Here is a 23,968-nt window from a genome sequence, read left to right as displayed (position 1 = left end):
GGAGCCACTACAAGGATGCAGCCTTGAGAGTAATGTGTTATTGAGACCATCTGGACTGTGTACATGACTGAATCCCATTAAGGCCTCTATAAAAATAAATTATGATTCTGCAAGGTGGGTACAAAGATCTCATTTTGCACAGCCCAAGGCAAGCATCAAATGGAAGTTCCCTTCTTAAAACTGCCACCTATCAATCCAGAGGGGCCTGCCTCTGTCTTCGTCCTTGCCTTGCTCTCCACATTCCGAATTTCAGGGGCCAGCTCTGAATTTCATCTGGGGAACTCCTGAGGTTGAGAACCAACATTCCATTATATCCACCAAGTCAGCTTCTCCCTGCTCATGGCTCTAAGGATGATTAAAGTCCAGGTAGCAGAGTGAGACAGAAACAGAAACCCCACAATATCCAGAAACTTGACATTTTCAGTGAAGAAGTACAAAAGAACTGCATCTTAATTATCCATGGCATGAAATCCCCCTTATCCACCCCCCAACCTGCTTGGCTTGGCAGAGTTTCTGCTTTATCCCTTCCTGGGGGAGCCCGGGACTGCTCCCTGGAAAGGCCAGCACAGTTCAGAAACACAGGGACAGTTCCCAACAGAAACACAAGCAGGACGATGAGAAGCCCACCTCCGGCCATGTGGTTCCTGGTGTTCAGGTCAGCAGGCTTCCCTGCCTTCCACACACCGCATGGTGTTTGGGGGACCAGCACTATAATGCTGAGTGCACTATTTACTGGTTAGACTCTAAGTGGTCTTCCCACTTACTGAAGGCTAATCAAATGCCTTAGAAATAAAGCACCGTGTCCTTCTGCTCTTTAAGCTTCAGATACTGCAGATATGGAGTCAGCTGCTTTGATGGAGACTTGGGCTGATTTGATTCTGGCCATCTCGTTATTGTGCTCCCACCCCTATCTAGTATCTTACCTGAGCTCACGTGTGCACACACACACTCACACACACACACACACACTCACCCCTTTTCTTTTACTCCATCTATCTCCAAGTGTTTAAGTGGGATGAAAGTGTGCTGGCTAAACCAGGCTGGGGCTGGGACAGCTCAGGCTGTCACAGAGCTATCTCCCCCTGACATATAAGTCGGCCAAATTGCCACAGCCAAGTAGCAATCATCTGTCTTTTCCCTCGTCTCCTCGGAGCAGAGGCTGATGTTCAGGGTGGTTTTAGAATATGGACAGGGGTCTCCACAGCCAGGGAAAGACATCTGACTCCTTCCCCTCCCATCCCCCAACCTGTGTTCTGCAGCTGTGACTCCTCTAAGGCTTGAATGCAGGTCTCCAGAGGTGGAGGCAGCATGGATTAGCCATGCCTTGCCCACAGCGCAGTATAATATTAATTAGTCACCTTCCTTATTATTCAGTCAAAATATCCCAGACTGAAATAAATTACATTCTTAGCACATCTTTCACACCCCTGGATCAAGTCTTGCAAGGGTTTTCTTTTATTATTTATAAGATCATGTGCTGTCTTCCTGCGGAAAATGAGATGGTCTGCATGAGGAAAAAGGTAAAAGAAATGCAGAGAAATGAAACAATCAGATATTCCCTAATGATATTTAAAAATAGAAAATTTGCTACTGTTACATACAGCATGTTCCATCTTTTGAGATTTAATGGCTCTCTTGTGGTTTAATGGAGAATTACTTTCAGTAATTGATTATTAAAATTTAAAATTGCTAACCATCTTCATTATTAGATGAGCGAACATGTTATCCTTGTAATTAAAAAAGCCCGAGACTCACTTTCATCCTGTTGACAGAGCGGGCAGACCGTCTCCGCACTCAGACTTGATGGTTTCAGGCTTCTTGTTTGACAAAAATAGCCAGCCAGTCATTTGATGATGAAAATGCAGAACATCCACAGAGACTGAGCAGAAAATATAATGAACAAAAAATAAAATAATAAAAAGCCTTACAAGCTAATTAAAGTTTTCAGTCCCGACTCATTAAATGCTCTGCATCACTTATGTGAGATTTCAATGTGCTGTGCTCAGGTAGCACGGGGCACTGTCACGTTACTGCAGCCTCCCTCGACATGCCTTCAGAAAGCCTAACAACCTTTCCTTCTCCACCTGCGACAGCGCCTGCCCTCTCGCCTCTCACCTCAACATGTTACCATTACAAGTTGTGGGTTTCGGCGACATGCCACACAGATGGGGTACTGGGAAAATGCACTGAGATTTCCTGCTCTCTCTCCAATGTGTTCGGGGTATTTCTAGACTGGCACGGAGTGCTCCGAGGATGATGCACCCTGCTGAGTCCAAACAGTGGTACCCCACCAAGTGGGACTTGACCAAGTCCTACATCCTAAGAGAGAAGGCTTTATCAGTCAGTTATCCACACACCGGAGGATGTGTGAGGTGAGAGATTTGCCTTTTTTATGGGACTTGCATCTCTTTTCACGTTTTCATCATAGTAGAGTGCTCATTTTGAGAAGGCAGCCCTCAGTGATCACCACAAGGAAATCTTATAACTGTCAACAAAAGAGCCCATCAGAGGGGACGTTGTTCACAACTCAAGCATTAGACAGGTGTCAGTCTTCAGGAGAGGAGAATCCAACAGGCTTGAGAAGCACAAATATGAGTGCAGCAAAGATTTTTGTACATGAAGATTTATTCTTAAAATGAAGGAAAGCCATCTGAATATCAGCATTCCTATACAGTGTCCGTTGCTTAGCTCATAAAATCCATGCCCAAATGTCAGGTTTTGTGTTTTTTTTTTAAATTGACTGATCGATGATTTGCCAATATTTTCTTAAGATTCAGACCCTCAAGGATGTCCTCTCTGCTTCAACCCAGCCAACCTTGATTATTCCTTAACACAAATTACCACCCTACCCTTTGTCCACACTCATGACTATGATGTCACTGGTCAATATTTAGACTCTGCTGTAAAACTGTTCTCATGTACTTGTCCTTGTGTTTGTCTTCCCAATTAGATTACATGAGCCTCAAGGGTAAGAGCAATTTCTTTTATTTCTTTTGCTATTTTCACTTACCTGCATAGCCTTTTACGTGACGTCCAGCTCAGCAGACATCAGGTATACCACTCATCTTATTTGCTTTCTGGGTTAGATATGAGAATTTGACCAGAAGCTGAGATATCTAACACTAATTAAATGTAATCCTGAATTTACAATTCAGTCTTTTTCAACCACGGGACAATTTTCTCAATTCTCCCACCAATGTCACATGGCTAGGTGCATCCTAGATGCATGTGAGATAAGCAAATTAATTACATACGATGAGCATTAGAGCTTAATTCTCAAAACTTCTTGAGAAAGACTGGTCAAGATTGGTTTTCCAGATTACCCACAGTAAGCTCACAAGGTCTAATAAGACAATTCCTTTCCTCTTCCAGTCTTTCTGGCTTTGATGGTGTAATGACTTTCCTTTTGGAATGTAAAGAGCCAACCAATTTTTAAGGTTGTCTCATGTGAGAACACCTCATAATCGCTCTGGTATACCCAAGCACCGTGGTACCTTATTTGTGTTAATGACACATACTTTCACCCTCTATTAGGTTATATGCATTCTGGTAATATAATTCACATGTAAACATTTTTCTATCCTTCACAGCACTTTGGTACCTTTTAATGTGTGAGAGATTACAGTACATATTAATTAACTAACCAAATGAATGAGTAGATGAAACCAAGAGAATGCACTACTCCTGGATTTTTTTCCATTTCCTAAAGTTCTTTCTTAAATTTATTTATTTATTTATTTAATGTTTATTAATTTTTGAGAGAGGGGAGGAGCAGAGACAGAGGTACAGAGTTTCCAATGTGGTCTCTGCACCGACAGCAGAGAGAGCCCGACGCAGGGCTTGAACTCACAAACCGTGAGATCATAACCTGGCCAAAGTCAGACGCTTAACTGACTGAGCCACCCTGGCTCTTAAATTTAAATATGAATGAAAGTAGCTACCCAATACTAGTGTACTGATTAAAGGTCTACAGAAATTTCTTCCTCATATGGGCATCAAAGACTTAAGTCCACAAACTTCATCTCAGTTGCCAGTGATTCCTTAGTGTCAGTTTCTCAGGCATCACCTCGGAGTCATCCTGGGCTTCTCTCTTTTCTCACACTCCTCATTTGATCCATCAACAGAATGTGTCAGCTCTTCTGTCGGAACAGATCCAGACCATCGCTCACCGTCTCCACCACTACCACCTGTTCCAAGACGTCATCACCTATGCCCTAGATTATTCTATTTGCCCCCAGCAGCTCTGTTTACCACCAGAGATATTCTGGTCAGCGTCATTTGGTTCAAGTCGTTTGTCTGTCCACACCCTCCAATGATTCCTGATTTCATTACAATGGCCTACCAAATCCTACAGCGTCTGCCTGCCCCTCCTCAACTTTCATCTCATCCTCCACAACCCTCCGCTCCCTGGCTGTCACCAGGCATTTTGGCATTCTTGCTCTTTCTCCAACCAGGCACTCTCCAGCCTCAAGAAATGCCCTGCAGCTACTCCTTCAGCCTGAATTACTTTGCGCCAACAGAGATGGGAACGGGACCTTGCTCACTTTCTTCAGATTGCAGTCCATATGACACTGCCCTATTGAGACCTTCAGAGAGGTTTGAATCTACAACTAGTTTAACCCAGTTAATTTATCAAGGCAGTTTTAAAGTGGAGAAATTACAAAGATTGCAAACTGTTGATGGAATATCATCGTCGCAGGGGAAAATCAAACACTGGCACAGTTTGGGTGCATGATGTGGGCACGTAATGGAGGAATACCGTGGCTTTCTGCCAGGGGACCACTGAAAATGCATTTCCCACTGTAGTTTCTTTCTATCTCATCCCTTTATCTTCTACGGAAGGTGAGGATGCCTAAGAAGGGGTCCCACAAGGTTATTGACTACCAATTGAAATGGCTTAGACCATCTAAATTAGCTTCGAACATTGATTCTATTGAGCCTGTTTTTCTATATGGAACAGGGTTCTTGAAGGAAGAAGGAAAGGAATGCAAAAAGTAAAAGAAAGAAAGATATTCTCATTGACTACTTTGTAATCAGACAAATCAGACTGATGCCAAAAATTCAAAGATTTCACCCACACTTTTGTTTTTGTTTGTGCTCTTATCCTTTTTTTTCAATGGTTCATCTCACACATTATAATGTCCTGGCAGCAATATAGCTGATAACAGCCTGTTGGCATTAAAACAATTTCTGGAACATATTTCAGTTTTTGCCAAATTCTTACAACCTAACACGTTATGGAACCTGGACCAAAGCTAATTTTTGTGGTGGAAGGAAAGACGTTGTAACTTTCCCTGATGAGAGGTTTCATATGTTTTTTTTTTTTTAAAGGGTTACCCAAGGATCCCTGAAAATTGGATCTGGATGGAATATTGGCTGAGCCACCCCTTTATTTTAAAGATAAGGGTGGAAAGATTTGGTGAGATTAAATGATTTGCCCAAGGCGTAAGATTTGTTACCAGCAAGCTGGGAATAAAACTCCATCTTCTTGGCATTCGTTGTTCCTTCTGCCTTGCTGTGTTTGTACCTTTTTGATGATTGTGCCATTCTGGCACTCACAAGGAAAATCAACTAACGTCATCTGTGCCACAAAGGAAGTTGTAATCCAAAACTTGAAACCAAATAGATAACATGAAAATAAACATAGTCATAATTATGATGAAATATATTTGTTTAGTTTACAATTTATAATCTTCAAAGTATTTTCGTATCTACTGTCTCATTTTATCCTCAAAGGAACATTGTACAAATTATATAATAGGAAACATTGCATGAATATTAATAGATAACATTTGAATACTCCCATGAGCTCCTTGCAGAATGGTCAGGAGAGAGAAGTCACTGTGGTTTCTTACATGTATGAATGAGATGGTTCTTTCGCCATACATGCTGGAAGCCACTAAATTAGTTTTGTGGATCAACTTTTATATCTTTTGTGGCTATAGATACATCTATATCTATCTATAGACATACACACACATGCATATAAGTATGTGTATATATACATATACATGTATGTATAATATATATATTTATATACGGATACATATAGATGCATATAATTTCTCTTCGCTGTTCTTACAGTCATATTTGGACTCCACTAATGCTCCTTGCTATATTCCGTGTGTCAGCACTGACGAAAGCCGTCTCGGGTCTGTGGAAATGGCAGAGAGTGAATAATTAAGATCAGGCATCAAGACATTGACATGTCATTCACTGGTAACACAGAGGGACGGGATGCCAATAGTACTTTCTAAATATGCCACCAAGGGAGGGATTTCCTAGATCCTTAATAGAATTGGCCCCCATGCATAATGGATACTACCAGCCAGTACCTGCTTTCCACTGCATAGCTTATGTCAAAATTATGAAGGGAAAAGGGAAGAAAAGGATATTGTTCATTTGCTTATGGAGAGACAACTGTCTATTTTGTGAAATTTGAATGGAGTCAGGCAGGGCCTCTGGCCAAAAGTATATCCCTCAATGCTTGTCATACTGCCTGAAATCCCACCATTATCGACTCAGTCCTTTGTGTCTTGAATCTTTTTCAGGCCTTAAGCAAACCCATTAAAATGCATATACTCTTAAAAGGGCCACAATATTCGCACAGATTAGGCCCTTAATTAATGGAGCTCAGGGTAAGCCAGGGATAAGGAGAGTGACAGTAGAGGAGTGTTTTTAAAATAATACAACACAAATGTATTTCCAGATATGGAAAACTTGCCTGGGGCCATTATACATATCAGAATGTTGAGTGGGACTTTTCTGTTTGCCTCCAAATGGGCACTCGGGTCCACAGTTCAAAATAACAGACAAAAAATGCTCAAATTGTAAAGGGAATCACCAACAATCGGGGCCAGGGAGTCTGATCCCAGCACTGCAGGAGTTTGGCACGCTTAACAAATAACTGGAACCTGGCTTTTAGAAGGGGACCCAGAGCAGATCCCTTATAAAATTTTAAGCCTGTTTACCTTACTGGTGGGGGGAAGGTCCTGGGTTTTTGAAAACTTACCTTAGGTCTGAGATATTGCACACCTACCAACAAGTTACAAAAGCTGCTTACACAATGGTGTAACCCCCCTCCCTTTTTTCCTTTTTTTTTTCTCCTCATAAAAGTCAATGTCATGATAAATTCACCACCAGGGAAGACCTAATTCTAACTGACTCAGTATCATTGATGCTCAGTTTCCTAAAGTCTACTCGGTGTAACTAACATGTAAGAGCTTAGATGATAGTCAGTTAAATAATTTTCTGTGAGATTAAGAAGGGAAGGTGGAAAAACACTATGACAACCCCACGAGGGGGGACCGGCAGCAACGTGCTCACGAGAGCGGCTGTGACCACCAGCCATCCCACGCTGCCCCACACACGCCAGTCCACTGTGCTTTCCAGGACAAGCCGAAAATCAGCGCCCTTTCGTTTTATGGCATCTGTTCATTTAACGACTGTTAAGTAGGGAGGAAAGGGTCACCCAGATCCTAGGAAACTGTACTTATGATTGGATAACACCTCAGCCAGATTTGAAACACCCCATAATGTCACAGAGTAAAAAGGAGGGGGTAGAGAAAATCCAAAATGCAATGGAACCTAACACATATTCTTTCTGGCAACCCCCACCCCCCTCAGTCAGACCGAGCTGCGATGCATCCTGAGAAGCAGCAGCTCGTTGGAAGAGATGTTCTACGACCCCGAAGGGGACAGTACTGCCACTAGGGACAGATTCTACAAACCTAGATAGACAGAGTGGGGAAAGGCTCTATTTGCTCAGTGGACTTTCCTGACACTTCCATAAATGTCAATAAACACCAGTCTGAGGAGTAGATGATGTTCCAATATATTCTGGTATAAAAGTTGTAACCAGAAGAGTCTTAAAATAAGAGTGCTGGAGGGAAACGTGGAAGTCTGTTGAGGAAGACTAGGCCATTCTCGAAGGCAGCATGTAGCTGCAGAGGGGGCTTGAATCCCCCGGAGCCCATCAAATCATCTGTTTCATTGACACAATTATTAAATCATTGATTAGTGTGCTGAGTGGTCGGTATCGCTTGTCTTTATTACAGGTGAATTGTAGCCATTGCCAGCTGTTTCCACGGCAAGTTCTTCAGCTAACAGAAAAGCTGGCATTGTGCCCAGACGCAGCCTGGGAGCCCCACAGCTTCAAAGTGTATTTTCTTTCCCCCAGCCAGTGCTTCCCCCTGTCATTACATGGCTTCCCTGTGCTCTCATCATGCCAACAATAGAATCCATAAAACCAAACACAGAAACAAAGAGGTAACTTATTGGCAACTAATGAAACACAGAGAGATTGTTCGAGCAGGGTAAATGCGAGAAGCCTTTGAACCAGTTTAAACGATCTGCTTGTGTTCCATCGCCCCATGGTTAAGGCAGTCGTGAAGGCAAGTATCTCAGTCTCCTAAAAATTACCCCCATCGTTGCCTTAAAGGCCTGCTCTCTTGTTGCTTCTCATCTCAAACTCTTTTTTGGAGTACTGATTTGCTTTCCGGCCACTTGTCCAAGTTCTACCCATCTATCAGGGCTGGCTTGTCTCCCAGATTTCTAAGAAACTTTCCCTGAACACGCAGACTCGGCTGAGTTTTCCTTTCTTCTCACTCCTCCATTAACTTAGGTGTGTGCCAGCAGGTGCTGGGGCAAATATGGGAAATTTCGAGAACGTATGCTGCATCACAAAAAAACCAAGGCACTCCATTCCTCTGATCCAATATGTCCTCTCTCAGAAACTCTCTTTTTTTAAGTTTTTTTTAAATGTGTATTTATTTTTGAGAGAGAGAGAGAGAGAGACAGAGCGTGAGCGAGGGAGGGGCAGAGAGAGAGGGAGACAGAATCTGAAGCAGGCTCCATGCTCTGCGCTGTCAGCACAGAGCCTCACACGGGGCTTGAACCACAGACCGAAAGATCATGACCTGAGCTGAAGTCGGACGCTCAACCTACTGAGCCACCCAGGCACCCCAGAAACTCTCTTAATCGACACTCCAATTAGCTCCGTCAATTCCTCAGCATCAGCAGGTGAGATGAAACCTATTTGCCATCCTTGGTGCTGAGAAAATAGGACAGACCTCGTGTCAGATGAACCAGGATTCAAACCTCTGATAGGAGCTTTACTAGATATGCAACAATGGTATCCTTTTTTTTTTTTTAATGCCTTGAGACTCAGTGTTTTAATCCATAGAACAGAAATCATAGACTCTTTCTCACAATAAGAGTTATGCCCAGTGCCTGGTACAGTATGCATCTGACATACAAATATTTCCTAATCCCATCTTCTCTGCCAAGTAGACTGTAAGTTCCTTGAGAACCAGGCTACAGAAGTTTATGCTAAGGCTAACACAGTCTACATAAACTGTAATTTGGGGACCTTTTTCCTGAAACAGTAGGCATGTAGACTAGAAGACATTTAGGTAATTTTCTGAATGGAAAATGGGGATTAATGAGCTAACACATTCAGGTAGTTGGTTCCGGCATTCTCTGTAGATTCTATATTATGAAAAAGCTATAGAATTAAGTAAGGTCCTATCCATTTTGAGCCCAGATATATCACAACTTTATCATCCGCTTACAGATTCCTGTCTGAGAATTCTGATGCATTCTTTTAATGCCAGGAGATGAGCATCCCGGTTTGATCAGGCCCAGCTTTGACAAGTGGTAAGTGAGAACACATCTACCACAGTTAGCTGATGCCTTCTGCCAAACTGTGTTTGAGAACCATTTTGAAAGGGGATTGGAGTTAGCACAGATATCAGGTTGTTCTCCTTCAGAGAAGAATGAACTTATCACGGATTTGAAATTGCACAGAGCAGCAGGATTTTTTTTTTTTTTTTTACTGCTTTCCTGCCAACCCCCACACGGTGTGTCATTAAATGGGCAGGTTACTGTATATGGTCCAAAATATATTAGAGATCAATGCCTTTAGTTCAAACTCTGTCTTTTGAAATCCAGCTTGTGAGACAAATAACATTTCAAAATTTCCAAGTTAAAAGTCCCCCTTGTTTCAACATATAGTAAATGCAAAACCGCCAGTCACTGAGAAACAAATAGATTAAATAATCCTAGAATCATAGAATTTTCAGGGCTGGCAGGGACCTCAGAGATCATCCAGTCCAACCCCCATCATTTTAACACATGAGGAGACTGATGTTAGTGGAGGATTATAGCCTCAGGGTAAAACCGAGTTCATTAACTATCTTAGAAAGGACTTATTTTTGTTGTTAGGATAAACGATTCAGTGATTCCAGTTTAATATCTCCTTTATTCGGAAAGTTTACCATTCGCCTTCTCTTTTGTCCGTGTAACCATGACAATTGCTGGGAGTAATGTAGCTATCAGTGTAAAAATAGCTTCATTAGCATCAACAAGAAGCTCGCCAATCAGCTTGGACCTATGAAAAGGCTGATAACCACCTTTCCTGTCTCCCTGTTTGCAGCACACGTGCTCTCCTCACTCCTTGCTTAGTCTTGGCTTTTCCCTCTTCTGAGGCTCTGTTCATCACAGTTTGACAGCTGGGATTTACAAGTGGAATCCTACCTGAGAAAGCCCTGTTCTCAAGCAGGCTCAACTGGATCTTGCCCTGGGATTTCTGGCCTGCCTCTGCTTTCGAGAACCCCTAATGTCAGTCTAAAGTGAAAAAAAAAAAGAAAGCAAGAAAGAAAGAAAGAAAGAAAAAAAAAAGTGAACACTCTCCCTCTGTGTATACAACAGAGAGCAGAGAAAAGTTAGATATAATTTAGGAATGGACACAGTCGTTAACAGGAATTCTTTAGAGAGGGTTTGGTGTTTGTTTTGGGTTCTTCATTTCATTTTTCTGCTGCCACTCCTCACCCCACCATGAGCAATTTGATGATTTATACTAATTTCTATAGGTTTGTATGAAATAGAAAAGTTTGTCAACGTATTTTCAGCACATACATCTGTCCCCCCCCCCCCCGCCAAAAAAAATGTAAACTGGGATACAACATTAGCAAAGGGTAGAGAGGGGCTTTAGACTCATTTTAGGTCATTGGTGAAATTCATTTTGGCTATATTTCACTAAAAGAAAACTAAACTGAGTTGTCCAGTTGAACTACATGGAAGGAGGCGACACTGATGGAATGGAGCTCAGCAAACTGCTTAGAGATTAAAAGGTTATGAAATATGCCATTGTCTTAAAAGTAGATAAATGGATCAATGGAGCAGAATGGAGAGTCCAGAAATAAACCCATACATATATGATCAATTGATTTCTGGCAAAGGTGCAAAGGCAATTCAGTGCAGAAAAAAGGAGTGTTTTCAACAGATGGTACTGGGGCAACCAAATATTCATATCCCAAAAGATGAACGTTGATCTCAATCTTTCACCACATAAAAATTTTTACGCAAAACAGATCATAGACCAAAGGGTGGAACCTAAACCTATAAAATTTCTAGACAGAAACACAGGGAACAGTTTGAAAACTTGAGTCAGGCAAAGATCCATAAAAGATAAAATTGACAAATTGGACTTCATTAAAATTAAGAGCTTCCCTTTAAGATGCTGTAAAGGGAATGAAAAGACAACCACAGATAGGGAAAAAATATTTACAAAGCACATTTCTGATACAGGATTTGTTTCAAAATATCTAAATCACTCTCAAGATTCAATAACAAGAAAACAGTTCAATATAAAAAGGGGAGCAAAATATTTACATAGCCACTTCATCAAAGAGATTATTAAGGATGTCAGAGAAGCACATGACAATCATTAGAGAAATTGAAATCAGAATGAGGTACCACTATATCACTCTTTAAATGGCTGAAATGAAAAAACATTGACCATACCCAGTGCTAGTAAAAATATAGAGCATATACTCTCATATACTGATAAAGATAATATGAAATGGCACAACCTCTAAGGAAACAATTTGGTAATTAGCTTAAAAGTTGAACATACCTTTACTATAAGATCTAGCCATTGTACTCCTTGATATTTTCCCCAAGAGAAATGAAAGCATATGTCCGTACAAAGACTTATATTTTTTAATGGTCATAACAAATGTCTTTGTAATAACCCAAACTGGAAACAATCCAAGTGTTCATCGACAGGTGAATGGATTTTCAAAAATTGTGTTATATCTGTAAAAAAGAATATTACTCAGCAAGAAAAAAGAATAAATTACTGATGCATACACTAAGGTGGATGCTGTCCGGGGAGAAAAATATCTTCATTGGGGTCAAAATGCTTCTGTTGCAATAAGACTTAAAATACTTATGTTGAGTGAAAGAAACCTGATCAAAACAACACCAAAAAAGAAAGAGTACCTATTGTATGATTCCATTTATATAAGATCCTAGAAAATGCAAATTGATCTGTAGTGACAAACAGCAGATCAGTGGCTGTTGGGGATGGGGAGGAAGTTTGGTGGGGGTAGAGGGTGGGAGGGTAATGGAAGGGAATACAAAAGGGCACAAGGAAACTTTTGGGGGTGATGGATATGCTTATTATTCTGATTGTGATGAAGGTTTTATGAGTGTAAACAAATCTCAAAATGCATCTAATTTTACAGTTGTTAAAAAGGAGGGGTAATAAAAATAAATCTACCATGGACAAATGTATTGATATGATTCCCTTTAATGATTATAGAATGCCACTTTTGAACACATGAGTCAAGAAGAAATGTATGAAGGAAACATGGCTAAAGAATCTTGAGTGTAAGGGTCATGTAATATCACCAGCTTAGGTATCTGAGGTCCCTTATTTCAGCTTAATTTGGGAAATGCAGCTTCTGAAGGCAGCAATCTTTCCAACTGTTCGTTTCTTTTTTATTTTTAATTTTCTTTCCTTTTGTGTGTTTTATTTATTTTTGAGATACTGTAAGCAGGGGAGGGGCGGAGAAAGGGGGACAGAGGATCTGAAGCAGGCTCCGTGCTGACAGCAGCAAGCCTAATGTGGGGCTCGAACTCACGAACCGCAAGAACATGACCTGGGCCAAAGTTGGAAGCTCAACCTACTGAGCCAGCCAGATGCCCCTCCAATTCTTTCTTTCTTTAATTTATCCTCACCACTTATGCATTACCCTCCACTTGCATTTTACCAAGCACTTTACATGAATTTTCTCATTTAACCCTCCCAGCAAGTGTTACTGTACCCATTCCACAGATGAGGAAACTGGGGCTTGAGTAGTTAAATAACAGGCTCAAAGTTATACAACCAGTAAATGTTTGGCGGAACCAGGATTCAGAAGCAAGTCGATTATAAAACCTCACGCCCTAAAAAGTTGTTGCTTATACAAAAGATAGGAGGGGGATGTTGGGTGTGAAAATAACATCGAGTTATTTTGACTTAATTAACCTATACCCTTGAAGGGCTACCTCGCTCAAGTTTACCATCTCTTCTTCACACAGTTCAACAAAATATATCCTACTCTAAAATCCTTAGCAGAGTTGACACTTCAGGGCATGGGTAGACTGGGGAAAAGCTTGCTTCTCCCTGATAACAGAATTTAATGATCTATGAAATAGTGAATGAAGAGAAGTAGAGATAAGTAAATACAGATTAGTAAGATACAGAGGAGACCTAGAACCACTGAAGGATTTCATGTACAGCTGCGCAGTTTGTTCACTGTACAAAGGCATGTGGCTGAAGAGGTAAATGGGAATTTGCACCCCGACTTCATTCACCAAGCCTGGGCTTGTGTCCTCACCAGGGCTTCACTGACAGAGGAAAGGAACTTTCAAAAACATTTACACAAAGCTGCAACATGAGTTAAGAGTGGCCTTGATAAACAGATTTCCTTTGTTTGTCTTTTGTTCTTTTACTCTCTTCCGAACTCATGGCATTATATTACCGCTCTGGATTTTGCATTATTCATGTCAAATAATCTGCTAAATAATATGTCCTAGAAGGCACGATCCGAGTCAAGGTAGCCCACATAAAAAAGAAAAAATAATGGCATAAATGATAAATGAAATAAAGATTTTTAAAGAAATTTTATGGTATTTAATTAATCTACCAGTTTTACTAAGTTGCTTTCAAGTGAAATGGCTCTTTACCAGCGCCTTTTGAAAAGGTTAGAAGTGAATTCCCTGAGCTACAATCATTAGCATATAGATGTCTCTAAGTGTTAATTTCTGTTTTCACTGAATGAATGTAATTTAAAATGAGGCCCTTTCAAATCAGTTAACTTCGGCCATTTGAGAAAGATAAGAAAAATGGACTCAAGCATGAACCCCCAGCAGAACCTGCTTCTTTGGGATAAGTACTACACGCCACAGCCACGCGCTACTTTGGGAAATTACAGACCTGTTCGAAAAGAGAAAGAGGGTTTGAGGTGAGCAGGTTAAAAGGACCCCAAACATTTGCTTTCGATTTAGCTAATCAAGAAGAGGAAATTGAAAATGAATGAGGAAATCAATTTTGAAAAATATGGAGTTGTGTCTCTCTGCAAAGACCCAGGAACGTTGCTGAAGGAATCCTTCAACATCACCTTTTTATTTGTGCCCAGCACCTGGCACACGGAAGCTACGCAGCACACTTTTGCTGAGTTGGGTTGTGTTATCTTACACGGAAGTGTACGTCTAATAATGATCTCGAAGATCACTGAGTCCTTTATTTTACTCATAGTCCTCTTACAACCCCTTCTTTTTCTAGCGATAACCCTTTAAAGGCATAAATCAGATCCCGTCAGTCCTGCACTTAACAACACTCCAGCGATTCCCTTGCTTTTTCTTAGAATACAATTCAAACTCTTTTGCACGGCCCATAAGACCCTCTATGATCTGTCTTTGTGGCCTGCCCTCCCTCTCCTCCTCACCGGGCCGGCCACACTGGTTTCCCTCAGTCTCTCACACACAGCTCTGTGCTACCTGGAGTCCTACTCTAACCTCTCTCTGAATGGAACGCTCTTCTTCCAACTCTGTGGCGGGCAACTAATCACCATTCCTCTAGACCTCAGGTCAAATGTCACATGCTTCAGGAAGCCAGCCCCAACCCCCAGTGGGTCTACATCTCATCACTCTCCTTCTATTATTATGCTTTTCCAAATCTGACATTGCAGTTCTTACTTAGTGGCTGTCTTTCTTGCATGTATATAAGGGCTTTGTGAGCGTCGGGAGTTTGTCTCTTTTATTCAAAGCAATATCCCTAGTGCCAGCACACTAGGCACAGTGCCCAATTCTTTCTGGAGATCAAAGAAAACTTCCTGACTTAATCAATGAGTGAACAGCAGACAGGTAGATTTACCAGCCCTACTCTAGATTTTTGCAATGGCATGCAGACCTAAATATACACAAAGCCCATTGTTTATACAGAACAGGTTAAATTAGAAAGCCTAGAATCACTGCCTTCAAAGTGCTATTTTAAAAAGCCAACTAGGGGCGCTGGGTGGCTCAGTCAGTTAAGCGTGGCTCAGGTCATGATCTCTCGGTTTCTGAGTTTGAGCCCCATGTCGGGCTCTGTGCTAACAGCTCAGAGCCTGGAGCCTGCTACAGGTTCTGTGTCTCCTCCTGTCTCTGCCGCTCCCATGCTCATGCTCTGTCTCTCAATAATAAATAAACATTAAAAAGTTATTTTAAGAAAAAGCCAAATACTACCCGTACTCCTCATAGCACTTAGCACACAGTAGTACAATAGCACTTAATACACAGTGCTGATCTCTCTACCACGCTTCCGACACTCAGTATTCTGCCATAGCAAGGAGAAAAAAGTGAGTCTTAAATTGAGAGATCCTCATAAACATATGAAGTTATTGGTTTGGGGCTCCAATTTGTGTGACTGGGTGGTCTAATCGATCTCTAGGAGACTAGAGGAGAGCTGTTGACTCCTCCATTCACTCATTCTTCATTCAACAAGTGCTCTGGGAGACCTACCCACACACTCTCTTCTAGACAGTCAGCTGAGTGCTGCCTGTGCAGACACACAAAGTAGATTAAGGTCCCTCTTGGCCTTTGGTTTTAGGGAAGATGGTGGGGAAGCCCTCTCTGAGACGCTACTTAAAAGGACAACTTCAAGATGACAAGAAAGCGTTCATGCACACATCTGGAGGAAAAGTGTTCTGGGTAGAGAGAACAGCATGTGCTGCAACACTGATGTGGGGAAACCAGGACCACTGAGGAACTTAAAGAGGCCCCTGGGCCTGGGAACATACTGAGAAGAGGAGTGGATGACATTTTGAAGGGAAGCAGTGTCTGCATCATGGAGGACCTTGTAGGTCACAGCAATAACTCTCACAGTGCATTGGACAATGGAAAGCTATTGAAGGGGTTCAAATAGAAGCATGATGGGCTGTATTCTCATTTTAAAATATTATTCTGACCGATATGTGGGAAAAGATCGGTTGGACACTTATAAGTGTCTCTCCCTCACGTGGTAAAATTGTCTGACAAAATCTTGCCTTAACTAACAGGACCTCACCCAGTACTCTCAGAAAATTCCACCTGCTGTGTCTCACTTATCTGGGTATCGGATCTCACCATCATACTCATCATAACATGTAAGTACCCCGGGACACTGATGCTGGGAATATTGGGGAGTCCTTGTGCTTTGACACTGGAGCTGTAATGGGTTTCCTTGGGAACAACTTCATTCTGTTGAGAAGAGGTCATTCCTTTTTGGCTTGCTTGCTCGCATGTTTGTTTGTTTACATAGGTTCTAGTTATATAACTAAAGGTCATATTTTTAAAAATTTTTTTTAACGTTTATTTATTTCTGAGACAGGGAGAGACACAGCATGAACAGGGGAGGGTCAGAGAGAGGGAGACACGGAATCTGAAACAGGCTCCAGGCTCTGAGCTGTCAGCACAGAGCCCGACGCGGGGCTAGAACTCACGGACCGCGAGATCATGACCTGAGCCGAAGTCGGCTGCTTAACCGACTGAGCCACCCAGGCGACCTCTAAAGGTCATATTTTTAAAGGCAGAAACTTGAGAACTATGACTCCTACCTCCCACTGTAGTGCTAAGCCAGCTCTCCCAAACCTTATTGACAAAGATGCTGCCTGGGCCGTATCTCTGCACACGCAGACACACACACAGACCCACTAAGGGTGATGGATGAAGGGAACCAAGAGTTTTGTAGTTTTGTTTTCCTTTTTTCTAGGACAAAAGTAGAATAATACCTTGAAGGTCATGTAGCAACTCAGTGGTTCAGATCACCACTCTACAATAGCTCCTTCCCTCTGCTTCAGGAAGCTATTTAAAGGACTCAATTCTCTCGATGTCCATCCTTCCTTCAGTTCAGAAAACACTGGTGCATTAAAAAACATATCTATTCTCTGTGCCCTAAATAATATCCTAGGTAGCCTGACTTGATATGTGAACAGAGATATGATGACAAACGCATTACCAAGAAGGACCCTAAACTGAAGATATCAAAGCCCATATCCCTCAAGAAGGGTTACTTCTCTGTATTGAAGGTTAAGCTCTGGAGTTCACAAAATAAATGTGTCACTAGTTGGTAAATTCAGAATACGATCTGGCTCATTTGTGCCCTCAAAGCCCTATTTATGCAACAAATATGCATCTACCACTATGATGGTGATACATTTAGAAGACACAGCTAATAATTATCGTAACAGCTCATCTATTTTGAGCAACTATGTGTTTAACATATTTAATCCTCCTAATGTATCATTATGACAAAGCAACTGTTATTATACCCATTTTACAGATTAGAAAAACTGAGTTCCAGTAGGTAAATAAGTTGCCAAGGTCACATTTTGAGTAAGTGACAGACCTACGATCCAAATCCTGGTCTGTCCAATTCCAGGTCTAAACTCTCAATTCTATGTAATGCTATTTAGTGCCACTAAGAATCTCACAGTAGGAGACCCAAAACAAAATCTATTAATATTCACCTTGGAAAGTGTTGTTTGTAGTGGTACTGTGGGTACTCAGAAAAAAAGTAGAAGTCGAGTTTTAAGAGTAAATGAAGTGTACCCTGAATCTGTGTTGCCAGTATAATACAGAGATTATAATATCATTCCCTGGAGATACATTGCCTGACTTTTAATCTGCTTCTTGTGTTCTTGTTTCAGTTATTTAAGATTTCAGTGTCTCGGTTTCCCCATCTGTTACATGGGGATGATAATACTACATACTTTATCAGGTCAGTAAGAGGGTTTAATGAGCAAAGTGGTTCCATGTGGCTAGAACAGCGTTGGACAAACAGTAAGCGTGCACCAAATGTTTCTAATTCTTATTTTTATCAAAGAAAACGTAGGAGGTTATCAGTGTGGTTCAGGTGGTGGAAGAGAGAGCATTTTAAGCTGAAGGAGCATGTGCAAAGACCTATAAGCAACAAAGACCTATAAGCAAAACAGTGTGACAGAGTCAAAGCATTTTGAGGGCTCTGTCGCTTAGAACTTCCATGTGTGCGGGAAGGAGGCATCATCACATGACAGGAGAGGGAGGCATGCGCCATGACATTAAAATGATCTTGTATGTAGTATTTGAATGAGAGAAGAACTTGTATTCGGTTCTCTTCGGTAAAATGGAAGAATTTGACGAAATGTAACCCTTTGCAGCCATAATAATTACCAATTCTTACAATACCATTTTGAAGTTCTTGTGGAATTCATTCTTGCTTTTTTTTTTTTTAAATCTAGCTAGCCACCTGACATTCTTAAAACAGAATCCTTATCAGCTGATGTAAATTCCTGACTTACGTTTAATGCCATCAAGTTTAGTGGTGCCCATATCCCTGTAAATAGGCAATCTTGAAATTTTGGTAATTTGTGTATTTTGGTCAAATTTTGGATTAATTTAAACTTCTTACCTAGATAGTATCAATCCTTTCATGAAATCTTTCTTTCTTTTTTTTTTTTTTTTAATAAACAAGTCTATGAAAAAATATATAAATCTTCAGAAAGAATAACATAGAGAAACACTAGGGACACAAAATAGTAACATTCGTTAATGCCACACAGCAATATTTATCTAACAAATGTATGCAGCGTGCTTGACATTTCCTATGGTATCAGTGTTTCTTACTTAGTTATTTTTTTTCACTTATGGTAGCATAAGTGCATTTGAGTAGTAAATATGTTTTGTGCCTAAAACGTCCACATTCCTAAAAACATATACATCTTCCTTTTTAATACCTTCTTGATACATTTTTTGGAGACGGCTCCAGAGCCCAATATCCATCCAAAGGTCTGCTATTAGGGAAATCATTTGTTTCCAGTCAGTCCAATAGCTGCATAAATAGGAATTGCCATTGTTCTGTAGATCACAGCATTATGTTATTTATAAAGTGCCGCTGTGGAATAGAGTGTTACCATCCATCAGGATCCAATCAGCAAGGAAGCTGGCAGGGGGAAGTGGGGTGTGTAAGAATGCATTGGCACAGACTATTTAAACTGGCAGATTCTGGAGGTTGAACCTGGCAGTGGTTTTTGAAACTAATTTATTTGTTATTTGCGGGAAAGGGTTACCACTTTGAAACATACTCGAAAAGTTTCCAATTTCAGGACATGGAAGAGTCAAACACTGCAACTAGCATTCTCATGTGATTTCCTCCCAATACCCCCTTCCCCCCATCCACATAACTGATAAGATGTCATTTCATTCCTTGCCATGGTTACATTTTTTTGCTCATTCCCTATTTCTGTTTTTAAAATTGAATCCTCTCCGAATTCTTTTCCATTTTTAAACACCACCTGCTCTTCTTTCTAAAGTACCTCCAAAACAGGTTCACATCTCTTGAGAGTCCCATTAGATTTGGAAGTGATATATACGTGCTGTTAGTGGCTCAGCATTAAAGGCTAGGGTAGGTACTAGTTCGTTATTCTATATTAGTATTATGTAGACATAGTCAAAATGCCCTGGGCATCTATAAATTCAATGCAATTCCGATCAAAAGCACAGTAGAATTTTTCATACACTTTGGCAAAATGATTTTTAAATTCATATATGGGAATCAAGCTCTAAACCTAGCTAAACGTGTTTGGGGGAGAAAAGCAAAGAACAAAGAGGTCTTGTTCAACTAAAAATAAATATTTTTATATAAAGTCTTGGCAATTAATATAATGAGGTCACAGGGTAGAAAAGGGCAAATTGATCAATGGAACTGAATAAGAATCCCAGAATCAGAAGTGTGCATACAGGTGAATTTGTTAAATGGTAAAATATGCATTGAAAACACATCATCAAAAACAAACTATTCCAAAAAATGATATCTGAACATTAGCTTCACTTATTAAACAATAATAAAAAAAATAAAATCAGACTCTTAACAAAAAAACATACTCAGACATAAATTCCAAGAAAATTAAAACTTACATAGAAAAAAATAGGACATAAAAAATAACATCTTGTGTCCTTAAGATGTTAAACAATCAGGAGTTATAAAAGAATAGATGAATTAGTTTTGCCAGATCAAAATTAATACCTCTGTGTACTAAAGACATCATAAACAAAGGATAAAAAGAAACCACACACTGGGGGAAGACATTTGAAATACATATCAAAAGGCATGAGAATCCAGAAAATTAACAAAAAGAAAGAAGAAAAAAGAAAAAAAAAAAAACCTCTCACATGTGATAAAAACACAACCAAATAGTAAAATGAGCTAAAGATGTGAACAAATACCAAAAAAAGAAAACTTGAATTGCCAATTAACACAACCATTTGGAAAAATGTTGACACATACCAGTATTATTAAAATACTATTTCATACCAATCAGTGTGGCAAAAACAAAAATTAAGTCTGTAACACTAAGTGTTGGTGAGGATTTAGGTAACCCATTAATTGCTGCTGGGGGTATAAATCATCAGGATCAATTATGAAAGCATTGTGACAGTACCTTGTAATAAAGAAAACGTACAACATTTAAAATCCTGCAGTTCAATTCCTGGGTATATATCTAACAACAACATAAACCACACAAACAAAACTCTCATAAGGGGACACAAATTAAAATATTTTTGCAGCATTATTTGTAATAGTGAAAACTTTGAAACAACCAAAAAAAATAGCATGTAGAGAAATGGATACATTTTGGTATAAACTTTAAAAGCAGTTAAAGTGAAATACACATACACATAGCTAGATAAAATGATATATACCATGATGATAGATAGATCAATAGATAGATTAACATGGATCGATCTCAAAATATAACGTGTAGGTTTTTTTTTTAAAGAAAGCTATAGAACAATATGTATAGGATGATAGCATTATGTAATTTTTTCAAACACACAAGCTGAAAATAGCATATCTTGTTTATGATTATATATGCAGTAAAAATATAAAAAATACATGTACAATTTGTGAATGTAATTACCTTTGGGGACAAAAGGGAGGGACTATAATGTTTTATTTATTTAAAAAGTATGAAGCAAATATGACAAAATATTATTCATTAATTCGGGATGGGAGTGTTGTCTGCCATGGAAAAATAAAGCTATAAGGAGGGGCTATGTAATATTTCTGCTTCCTACACACTCAAAGAGTTAATGTCATATCTCATTTCACACAAGTTTACCTTCCTGAACTTGAGTTATGGTTATTTTTCACATTAATATTGGAATACATTTTACTTTAAACAACTTAAAATATCTACATTTAAGAAGCAACTGACTCCTGAGCTTACACAGACATAAACTGGTAGGGAAGATTTAGGTATTTGGAATCACTAACAGTTTTATTAGAACTGCAGGCAGAAATCAGGAGGGGCTCTCCCTTGGAATCCTCCTTCCCCTCCCAGTCAGCCACAGAGCTCTGATATTCCACCAACCGTTATTTCCTCCTGACCACTCTCGTTCTTGTCCTCTCATTGCCTTCTTTTCTACTATCAAGGGGTAGCTATACCTATTAATATTTTAATATACATGGAATTTTTAACACCTTTCTAATCTAACAGGACATCCAGCTAAGATGCAGAAAGTTTTGATAAGAAGAATGGGAATGAGAAATACCCTGTGTCAGAGCATTTACTAATTAATTTGGACTAAGTTTGGATTAGTGGAGAACAACTCAAAAACAACTTCAAAAGTCTCGATAGTTCTTCGCTGAACTATCTGGAAGACGTTACCTTCTCGGTACCATTGTTGGGTCAACAGCAAATAAAGGCACACAAGCTTTTCACCATCATTGTTCAGGAAAAGTTACAGGGTCCAGGAACCCCAGGGATTTGTTTTTCATTTGCTGGACGGGGAGAAAATGGAATGTTGGTGACCACTTAGTAAAACCTACCAAGGCGTAGGCCACCATTAAGGCTGGGGCCTAAAGAGGACAGTCAGAAAGGACAGTCAATGCAAGGTTGGAAGGAGGGGTGAGAGGTACAGAGAAGTAGACTCCCAATCCCTACCTAAAAGTATCTCTTAATAGATCCAAATAGTTGTTTGACATATAGAAATTGGGGGGGGGGGCTAGTTTTAGCCTAATGCTTTTAATGTAGACCTGAGTGTAATATGTGCAAGATGCCCTGAATCAGAAACACAAGACGGGCTCATTCAGGACTTTTCCGTGTTTAGAGACAATTCAAGCAAGGTCTCTTCTATTTTGCCGATGCCTGCAATTGACAAATAGGTGCTAGGTCTTTAATGATTTAATATGCTTGTGAGAAAACACAATAAGCAAAGAGGAGTAGTTCATTCTCATTCTTTTACTTCTGTGGATTGGATCCAACATAAGAAAATGAAAATTTGTTGACGTTCCAGAAATACTTTGAGCTGATCTTTAAAAATGTTTTAAGGGCATTTTATTATCTTCAATGAAGCTAGAGCTTTGTGCAATTACACCTAAAATTAATCTCATTAGGATGAGTGTCTTTACCAAATTTATTTATTATACTATGGCCTCCCTAATATATTTGATTCTCTTCTGGCCATCATTTAATTGTAATTATCTGTGCTGGCAGTTCTCTAAGTGAAGTTGTATACTAGATATTTTTTTATGTCCAAGACAATTTAATGCCAAAATGTATCCATGTTCTGTAACAAGAAATTCTAAACAAATCTTACAGAGCTTGTCTGCTTCTTTTATCTTTTGTAAAAACTATCGGTAGTTGCAAAAAATAACATAATCTTCCTCAAGCATAGTATTTAATTATTGGCTCATAATATTATTAAGTTCAATGCAGCAACTATAATGAGTTTGTGTTCAATTCTGCATTCAGAATCAAGATCTAGGGATTAAGTAATCTTCTTACATTCGTATTCATAACCAAAATCCAAAAGCACTATCTCCATTTGATAAGATGTAAAACCTCAAGGAAATTGCTATGGTCAGCCAGATCTGTAGTTCTAATTTTGATGGTAGAGATAATATGATAAACTTCTGTATGATTTTTTTTTTCCTACAGTTCATTTAGACCTACTGCATTTCTTTGCAGGCATGTCTCTGATAGCAAAGCCAGAAGTTGTTTCCCCCCCCCCCCCTCATCTTTCCCTTTTTTTTGACAAAGAAAGAAAACAGAGTCAGCGAGTAATCCTTCTCTTAGAACAAGAGCAGCAGAGCCTTTTCAAGAACCTTCATTATTTTATGTGGTAAATGTTCACAGCTCTCAAATTTATTGGCATAGCTGTCAACATGTATATTCAGTTTGATAATAATGTTCCAGCTTAACGAGGCCTCTTGGAATTATTTATTATTAAATTTCATTACTTTCTGCAAATGTTCATGCTGATTAAAGCCCACCCTTTCAGGCTCTACCACACTTAGACCAATCATAGTGTGACGAGAGCTAACGTGCTTTCCACAGGACCTGTCTTGTCGAATCTTTAAATATAATTTAATGAAATGTCTGTTGACGTAACTTTGGAAAGTGGAAAAACTCATTTATAAAATCAACCAACCATACCCGAAGAACATTTGCACTCTCTGACATGACAAGAATTACTTCAACATTTTGGACTGTTTTTGAATGGAAAGAATTGCCACGTGTGGCATTTGCCAAATATTCTGTCCATTGTACTCTGCTACAAACGCAGTTCATCTTTCCTGGAGAACATCACTCCCAAGGCTCAGCTCCCCATAAAAAAAATGTTTTGAAAAGTGTACAAT

The sequence above is a fragment of the Panthera uncia genome (assembly GCF_023721935.1).
Source record: "Panthera uncia isolate 11264 chromosome C1 unlocalized genomic scaffold, Puncia_PCG_1.0 HiC_scaffold_3, whole genome shotgun sequence".
NCBI lineage: Eukaryota > Metazoa > Chordata > Mammalia > Carnivora > Felidae > Panthera > Panthera uncia.
This window is presented reverse-complemented; position numbering follows the sequence as displayed.